Source organism: Notamacropus eugenii, chromosome 6, assembly GCF_028372415.1.
Source record: "Notamacropus eugenii isolate mMacEug1 chromosome 6, mMacEug1.pri_v2, whole genome shotgun sequence".
Lineage (NCBI taxonomy): Eukaryota > Metazoa > Chordata > Mammalia > Diprotodontia > Macropodidae > Notamacropus > Notamacropus eugenii.
In genome coordinates, this window is record NC_092877.1 from 287,735,862 (window position 1) to 287,745,972 (window position 10,111).

The following is a 10,111-nucleotide window of genomic DNA, read 5'->3' on the forward strand; positions in this document are numbered from 1 at the left end:
GTGATTTGCAAACATTACAGAGTGATATAAATGCTAGCTATCGTTAAAAGATGGACAGCATGAATATTGCTTTGATCAGCATGTAATATCAAGAAATATAAAAGATGTTCTCTAGTATATCAAGTGAATCCCTTACAAAGCACATATTGCATGTTATGAAAAAAGCAATGAAAAGGTGTTCTTTCTTTTTAATCTGTATCACTGAAAATAGTATGTGTATCAATGATACAAATCTGTTGAACTAAAAGGCCAAGTTACATAGCTTATAATGGAAAATCTGAACCTAGTTCCAGAACACTCTCTTTCTTACTAATAAAGTTCCTTCTGTTCTTTCCCCATTGATTACTTATCTTTTTATACACCTGGATTAGTTTGATGAGGACCTTAGAGACACTGAGTCACACAGCCTTACATGTGAAAATGTGCTGTTTCCCATGACTGATGCATTATTAATTTAATGGTAACTCATCTTACTGTGTTTCTGTATAATTCCCAAACCAAAGAGTATTCCTCACCAGGAGAGCAATAGGAGTATTCTAGTTGAGGTCTAATCTGGTCAGTTGGGCATTTTGGTCTCTACTATTTGAAAAATTGGACAACTGTTTTCTATACCATTTCTGCTTCATCACAGTGATCTTGATTTACCTGTAAAGTCTAGTTCATTAATGTTAGCTCTGTCTGTTCCATTAAAACTCACCTACACTCCATTCACCACAGTCATGTACAGAGAATGGGAAAATTAATTGCCTTTAGAAAACTCACTTCAGTTTTTAGTATTATTTTGTTAGACTGGTTGTTGTCCTTCATTCTCAAAGAGCACCAAAATGACATCACCATGATAAAGTCAAGTTTCAGTGTGATGACTATGTCTATCAGACCAATACAAGCTCAGAATGCTCTGCCACAGTTTGGGCACAGATAGTCCATGTGAACATTTGGGTGGATGCTCCAAATTTGCATATCCAGCATTTCTTTTATGCTGCTTCAATTCTTCTTTGCTCATAGCACAGCACTGTTTCTGATGTGGGTACATCATGCTGAGTGTTCCTATGCCAGTGTTTCCCATGTAGCACAATCAAATCCAAAGTTCTTGAACATCAGAGTGTCCTTCTATTGCTTCTTCTGACCACTATGTGATCACCTGCCCCATGTGAGTTCTCCACAAAATAATCTTTTTGGCAAGCATACATTTTGCATTTGAATAACATGGCCAGCCCATTGGAGTTACACTTTTTGAAGCATAGTTTGAATGCTTGGCAGTTTAGTTTGAGAAAGGACACTTAAGTGTCTGATAAGTGAAACAGGGCTGTGTGCTTGCTTCTATACTTTTTTACTATATTCCTATACCTTTTAGTAAGATGTTTTCAGTCATGTTGAAACACTTTCAATGAGGATGAACACAGCATCAAGGTCAGCTACCGTACTGATGGTAAATTCTTCAATTTGAAAAGGCCACAAGCCAAGACCAAATTGGAAGTGGTGGTGGTGCATGATTTTCTGTTTGCAGATGATTGTGCACTCAATGCCACCTCTGAAGCTGAGATGCAGCAAAGTATTGATCGATTCTCTGCTGCTTATACTAATTTTGGTCTAATAATTAACACCAAGAAAAGATAGGTGCTCCATCAACTACCACCACACCACACCATACCTCCCCTACATAACCATCGCTTAAAACAAATGGAGTTTTGAATACTGTGGATAAGTTCACTTACTTTGGCAGTTGACACATGTATTGCCAGAACTCAGTATTTGGAAGACTCTGAAGGAAAGCATGGGATAGAAGAGGTATTAGACTGACTACCAAACTGAGGGTTTACTGAGCTGTTGTGCTGACCTCAATTTTGTATGCCTGTGAAACATGAACAGTCTACCCGCACCATGCCAGGAAACTGAATTGCTTCCTATGTTGGAAGCTGGACTATGTTATAGATGAGTAGTCAGATCATTTGATCACAGAACTCTTAAGCATCCATCTAAATACATGTATCTTTATTTATAATGTATATACCTGTATTCTGTTGTGATGGTATATTATATATTAAAATACAAACAAGATACAGATCAATGAGCAATATTTTAAATAATTTTTATTTTAAAAGTTGTGTAAAATAATTTTGCTTTCAATAACATTATTAATAATGTTAATTTCTGTCTAGATATGCTTTAAATTTTCTTAAATCTGTTAAATGCTTGCAATATTATGATTTCAAAGTCGAATTGTCTAAGTTAGTGTTACTTGGTTTTAATGACTGTGACAGCTGAAAAACTAGCTTACAAAGACATATACATTCAAAAAGAAAAATTGCATCATTGCCTGTGCTAACTAAATTATGATTTTAATTTAATCAATATACATCACTTATACAATGATTTTAGCTGAAAGTTTCACAAATATCCATTTCATCTGATGTCTATCAGTTCTGCAAGAAAATCAGGAAATGCTAGATCTTTATAGTTTTAATAAAAGTGCAAAATTTATCAATATTCTTAATTTAAAAAAATAACTGGCTTAGAAAATTCTGTTTCCAAGTTTTTTAGTGTATAGACTTGAAATTTTTGTAGATGACATATACCATTTCTGGAATCAGAAGTTGTTAGTAAATATTTTGGTATGGCTTGATATTATTATTACTATTAATTGATAGACAGTAAAATATTTTATCTCATGTTTTATCTTAGCTAATTATATCATCATTGATTTTGCCCTATGAAATGTCTGACATTGAGATTGTTCTCTCAGATTGAGGGGTTCATTTTCTTGTTACTTATTTGCATTTAAAGCCAGGCATCTTATATTTCATCCTTCTCCCATACTTCTCCCTCAAGGAGATTCTGGAGTGTCTAGTCTTTGCCATTGGTTATAGCCCCCACCAATTGCATTTCTTTAATTCTAGAGTTCAACTGTACCTCAGTTCTATTTAAATACGTAAAAGTGAAATTAGCTTTTAGAAAGGAAAATGTTCTTAAAAGGTATAGTAAGATATATTAACATCACCTGCTTCTCCCAAAGTAAGGGATATGATCCTTCCACATATCATCTTAGTTTCAAGAGAGAAAAAGAAAATTTCCAATTTCTATTAAACATAGTTCCAACAAATTTGATGTCCAAAGACACAGATTTCAGTCCTGGAACCCTGGATTCTTGGGGTGTCACTACTGAGCTGCCAGCAGATCTGGCCTGGAATCTATGTCTCTGAAATCATGATGATACAAGCTCCCAGCACTAGGGACTCTACCACTTACGCCTGGAGCCACACATCACAAATGAAATATTCCAAAACCTCGAGCCTGATTTTTGGGGCCATAGGTTCTAAAAATGAAGGAGAGGAAAGTAGCTCTTTGTCCTACCCAGTTAATTTCAAACAAGCCATGAGAACAGACTTATACTTTCCTGGATGCTTTAGGAAAGAGCAAGAAACTGTCCCAGTCTGATAGTTCCTAAAATGCACCCTATTCTATCTCCCCTGCAATGAAAAAGAACACTTAATGTCTTCTTCCAGAAGGGTGTCCATGAAATCTACCATTTGGATACCTCCATCTTGGATAATATGAACAGGATCCAAAACACTGTTAAACTATTTTCAATCTACAATTAATTTACAGAAATTGTAAAAAACTATTTGTCCAATTTGTGAAGGTTAGTTTAGTTGAAAATAGATAATAAAGTCCATAAAAAAATCTTAAAAAGCCACAGGCAAACAATAGTATCACAATAAAATGGAAGCAAACAGAAGAATGAAGATACCACTACCAATCTCTCAAGACTGTGAAATACCCATTATTCTTTCATATATCTCATGTCATATATACCATGTAATCAATGACATAAGGACAGGATAAGGGTATCTTTGTTAATTTGCATACCCACTATTCATAAAGTTCAGTGTCTTTCTCCTTTTTACATTAAAAAATCAATAAAAACAGGAATTCTTACACTTTCTTCAAGCATTCATTCTTGGAATGTACACATTCCACTTTCGAGACCTCATGAAAGATTTTCTAGAAAGAAGGAGGAAAATATGAGAAATTCAGCAATTTTATGGGACACATAATGTGGAAGCATAATATTATGATAATAGCATATTTCAACCATTCTAGTATCTGTTGGAACATTCTAAAAAAATCTGAGGTATTAGGAAATGTTTAAATTACTTTTATAATTATCTGTTTTAATGTGTATAGAAAACAACTAGGAGAACTAGCTATTCTCAGTTTGATACTAACAAGCAGAAACTTGTTGCCTTGTGATAATCAACAAATTGCACTTTCTTCCTCAGTTGTCTGTAAAATGGGGAAAATAATAAAACCTATCTGGTAAGATTGTTGGGAAAACAAAATGAAATAATATTGTAAAATATTTAGCACAGTATCTGGTACAAAGCAAACGATATATAAATGCCAGCTCTTGTTTTTGTTTTTGGTGTTGGTGCTGATGGTGGTGAGGACCATTGTTACCATTATTTAGTTGGGGATGGGACCTTTAGTGGTATTTCTGTATCTCCTAAACTTATCAGGTGCTTGGGCACTGTCATCTCAGAATATTTGTTCACTTAAGATCAGGAAAGATCAGAAATTGTCATATGTTCATGACTTACAGTGGGGTTGGGGTGATGGGGAAAGGTACCATTCAACTATCTTTTTAGACAGCTCAGATTCATCCCTCCCCATAGCTGCAAAGGAAAGAGACATTTTGCGTGCACCTCCAATTCTGCTCCAATAAGCCCTGAGTCATCAGTTTTTCAGGCTCGACAGCCAATGAGAACACTCGATAATGACTCACTGATTGATTCCCTCTTGGCCATCCTTTTCATGTGGTGGAATAGAAAGCATTCATACAACACTTATGCATGCTTCAAGGATTCCAAACCTTTAGAGGATATTTAACTTCAGTAAGTATAATTATTTTTCTACTATTCACTCACATTTCAAATACCTTTATTCTCTCACTGGAACTGATATCATTCAGTGAATTAATGGAATGTCCAGATTCTCAGTAACTTTCTGTGCTAATTAAGTTCTTTGTCTTCTTGTTTCTGTGGTTTGGTCAGCATGGGGAAATCCTGATGTAGGAGCTCATATTGGAAGAATGAAGTTCCCTCTATCAAAGCAGATTGTGATCCTTCTACATGGGAAAGCCTAGGGTGCTGCCTGAGGCACATAGAAGATTATCCTAAAATCAGTTAACTATTAAATGACAGAGGTAAGATTTGAATCTAGGCTTCCTAACTTCAATACTCTAAGCAATAGGTTTTACAACCTTATTTTTACTGGTTTTTATGCAACTTAATTCACATACAAATTCAAGCAATCAGTTATACACACACACACACACACACACACATACCACATGTACATATATACATGAGTATATGTATATACACACATGGGTGCATATAAGTGTATTCATATGGGTACATGTGTGTATAATAATTGTATACACTTAAAATAGGGTATAATAATTTTGTAGGACCTCTCATGGCAGTTGATTAGGGTACATCAATCATGTTTGGATAAAGTATAAGTGTACTGGGCTTATTGCTTTTACTAGAGTTGTTCAAAGTCCATTTTAAGAGGCACTTAGATTGTATTTACAAGAGTCAAACATCTCTAAGAAACGAAAACAATTAGTTACCAGAGTGTTATAAAAAAGCAATAGAATTGTCATACATTGGAAAAAAATAATTGTTATATATTTGAAATTGTGTTACAGAATATTCATGAATCTTTCTAACCACATAAGAAATTACTTAGGACATTAGGACAAATGACCTTAATACAATATATTTTTAGAAAGTGTCATTTCAAAAATTAGTGCCTTTCTGACAGTGCTTGGAGAGAAGGCTACTGTAATTAAGAAACTATTATTTCTTCACATAAATGTCACTGTTTCCCCAAAATGAGATAGAACCTAATGGCTCATAGAAATTATATAGAGAGGCTATCTTGTTATTATAATTTTTCCAGCTCAGATTCCATTCTATTATATAATAACTAAATAACTAGGCTATTGTAAAATCTCAGTGGGGTAAGTCACATCAACCCTTCTTTGAAATAATATAGTCTCATTTACTTTGGTTTTCTTACTTAATTTTTTTTTTAAATCTTTAAATCCTTGATCCCATATAATACCAGTTGCTTAACAGGAAGTAAAGCTATAAAATAGTTGCTCTACTGAAGGTTAAATAATTGGAGAATCTTTCTGAAGTGCTCTAGGGGATGGGCAAAAGCTTGTGATTTTGACCAATCATTTTCTGGACACAATCACAGCTAAATTACATAAATCTAATTTAAAATACCATGTCCCATTTATTATCTTTTGTTGCCTGCATTTTATTCTTTTCTTTATTTTGGTCCATATTGTGAAACTACTTATCTAATGCCAGCTTTGACTATCAGACCATCTTTCCGTGAATACAGAGGAATGCAATATCCACAGGTAGGATAATAGCTTCCACTACTTCGGAATTTCATTACTACTTTAGATCAGACATATATTAATTATGATATTAGCAGAGTAAATGAAGTATATTATAGATTTTGTTATACATTCAATTGTTTTTCCCTTGTGTGACTGCATTAGTATATGACTAATTTATGTAAATGACTATTTCACAATGTTTTTGATGAGATGCTTGGATATATGTTCTTGGGAGCCAATTCTAAAATCATATATCTCTTTAAAAGTCACATTTTCCCCTAGCTTCAAAATACTATCCCAGGGAGTTTCTCCCCAGCTGAAAGACACTGTCTGCCCTAGCAACAACAGTTATATTCCTTTCAGATACAGCAGCCAGCAGCTTCTATAGACTTATTAGTTTGAATCAGCTATATACTGACTGGAAGGTAGATTTCAATTACATTGGCTCATGTAACAGAGGGAAATCAGCACATCGCAGAGTGGTGGATTTCAAGCCTAAGGTTCTAGATTCAAATACTTAGAAATGTTACATTGAATAACTCTTCTTAAGCCTTTGGGTCTCTGTTTTCTCAGTTGTGAAAGGAGGGAATGGGACTAGGTGACTTCTGAGGTCCTTGTTAGTTATAAATCTTTGATCCTATACTAGAATACCACTATGTTATTTTTATAAATTGATCTATGGAAAAGGAATGATGTTTGAACAGGTTGAAAGTATCTGGGAATCAGTATCATGACAGGGCTTAAAATTATTATTATGTGATTTAGGCCACAAGTCAACACTCAAAACCTATCAGATCTTTTCTATCTATTTATCTGTCTGTCTGTCTATCTATCTATCTACCTGTCTGTCTGTCCATCCATTCATTTATCTGTCTGTCTATATAGCTATAGATAGATGGAGAGATACACACACATATTCATATTATATATATGTATATATATACATATATATGCATATATATGTATATTATATATATATGTGTATATATATATATGTATATATAATATACATATATATATATACACATATATATATATACACCGTTGATTTTTTGGATGACTTCAGTATCCTCCTAATCCTATATGTTTGGCTTAGAAAAACAAGTTTGTCGTAGTTGGCTGGAAACAATTTCCTCTCTATAGAGTCTATTTAAATTATTCTGTATAAATAACACTAAAGAATAGAAGGGAAGAGGCAGCACTAAGCACCACCACTGACATATTTGTAAGAGGACTTCCCAATACTTCCGCTTCCAGTAGGGTTCTGACGGTTCTTTTAAATGGCTGTTCAGTTATTCTGTGTACATTTCGTTTTCCATGTCATCTATAGGTTGCTTGAGAGCTATGCTCTCTATCCTGCTGCTTTTACTGTGATTATTGCTGCTCCTGTCTCCTTATCCCTTAACCTGGGCTTAGACTGTTCAAGAAACAGTTGGAGATATCTCATTTCTAGCTACTCTTCATTCAAGGGCACATCATCAGCGCCTATTTCCTGTCTGATTATTTCATAATTCTGAAGCAGCTAACACATATTCTACTGAAAAGCAGTCTAAGATTTGCTTATCTCTGGTTTGCCTTCCATGCAAATCTTTTTTTCCTTCCCCCCAATTCCTTTAAAATCTCTTAAGCACAAAATAAACAGAGGTCTAGTGAGTCAGAAACACCTAATTCAGCTTATGTTGCAACAAGCTTTTAAATCAATGCATTGTATTCATGATATTTCTAGCACAGGCACCACATTCCTCGGGCCACAAATGTGTTGTGTGTGTATATATATATATATATCTTGACATATTTCCAATATAGCATTTTCCCTTTTTGATGTATAAGCTCAAGCTAAGAACTTTAAACATGAATCTGGAATGCCTAACATATGTGCTGAAACAATAAAAATCTTAGCTACTTGTTTAATGTAGGAAATAATCTTTTTTCACTTAAAATATGATTACAATTGCTAATGGTTTGACAGGCTCTGGTGTTCCTAGGGAAGTTGGGGGTTCCAATTCATTTGATTTCTTAATGGGAAGGGTGGAAGACCATTTGTCTATTATGTTATAGAAACTATTTTTTTCCAGGCATTGTTTGGATTGCAAACCCTGATATACCTTTTACCTCTGAAATTCTATGATCTTTCTCTACATCTATAGGACAGTGATAGTAAAGCACAATGTTTACATGGAACAATTAACTTAGAAATATTCATTAAGTATCTATGATGTGCGAGGCACAGAATTAGTTTCTCAGGATACAATACAAAAATGAGAATATCTTCATCTTTGAAGGGTTTTTATTCATAGCAGCTCTCTGTGGTTTCAGAGTCAATAAGTATTTCTTAAAAATCTATTAAGTATCTACATGCCAGGAACTGTGATAAGTAGTGGTGATACAAGAAAGGAAAAAATGAAAAAGAAAACAATTCCTGCTCTCAGGAAGCTCATAGTCTAATGGGGGAGACCACATACAAGCAACCACATACAAACATAGATGATAGAAAGACAGATGGATAGATAGCTCAATAGGAATTTCCATATACATATTTGTATGTCTGTGTATGTATATATATGTATGTATATATATGTATATATACATATACACACACATATACACATGTAATAAATCAGAAATAAGCTCAGAGGAAAGGAAGTAATTATAAGGAAGAAAAGGAAAAGCTTCTTGTAGAAGATAAGAGTTTTGTTAAGACTTGAAGGAAGCCAGGAAAGACAAAGGGAGAAAGTTCCAGGCAAGGTGGATATCCATTGGAAATTCACAGAGTCAGGAAATGGATTGTGCTATTCAAGGAACAGCAAGGAGATCAGTGTGTCCGTGTTACTGAATCACAAAATAAGTGTGAGAGAAGGGGAGAAATATAAGGTATAAGAAGACTAGAAACACTGAGGAGATCCAAGTTATGAAAGCTTTCAATATCACATTGAAGATAATATACTTGATTCTTCTGATCATAGGGAGACACTGAAGTTTATCGAGTAGGATGATGTGATCAGACCTGAAGAAGATTTTGGCAGCTGAGTGGAAGATGAGAGGACAGAGAGATTTGAGGCAAGGAGACCAATTATCTATGTACCTGGAAACAAAGTGAATGCCCATCAAATGGATAAAGACGATAGGTGGAGAGGGCAAGTCCAAAATCTGTGGTAAATAAGTGTAATGAGATATAGTGTGGTAAAAATTACTGAGAGAATTAATGGATTGTAGAGAATAGAGAGCTTCTGAGTCACCAAGACCTAGGATCAAGAGTGTCTTTGACACACTATGACTGTGTAACCTTGGCCAAGTCATTTGAAATCTGATTACCACTCACAATTTTCCCTAAATATAAATTGCAAAACTACTGTTACAGATCTACATTGATAGAGGAAGTTTTATCATTGGGAATTCCCGAGACTAATGACATCACAAGTTTAAATATTTAGCAAATCTGTAACCAACCTATAACCCATTGATCATAAGGTCACATGTAACTCAAGAATCATAGTTTTAGAGTAAGAAAACACCCTGCAGGTCATGTAGTTCAGCTTCCTTATTTTGCAAAGGAGGAAAATGAGTTCCATATTTGAATTACTTCATCAAGATCAACTGGGTTGTAAGTGGAAAAACTTGGATTTCTCCTAACATCCTTTGACTCAAAATCTAGAGTTCTTTTAACTATAAAAATAATGAATGAGTGAAGGA

At 34.3% G+C, this 10,111-nt stretch overlaps 1 long non-coding RNA gene across 2 annotated transcripts in view; it reads left to right on the forward strand.

Annotated features, from left to right (window-relative positions):
• The window catches only part of LOC140509516 (uncharacterized), a 114,467-nt gene extending 104,737 nt beyond the window's left edge, over positions 1-9,730 (forward strand). For both annotated transcript variants that reach the window (XR_011968796.1, XR_011968797.1), the window contains 2 exons: positions 5,052-5,203; positions 9,385-9,730. This is a non-coding gene — a long non-coding RNA (uncharacterized lncRNA). The remainder of the gene's footprint in view (positions 1-5,051; positions 5,204-9,384) is intronic.
• The last annotated feature ends 381 nt before the right edge of the window (positions 9,731-10,111 follow it).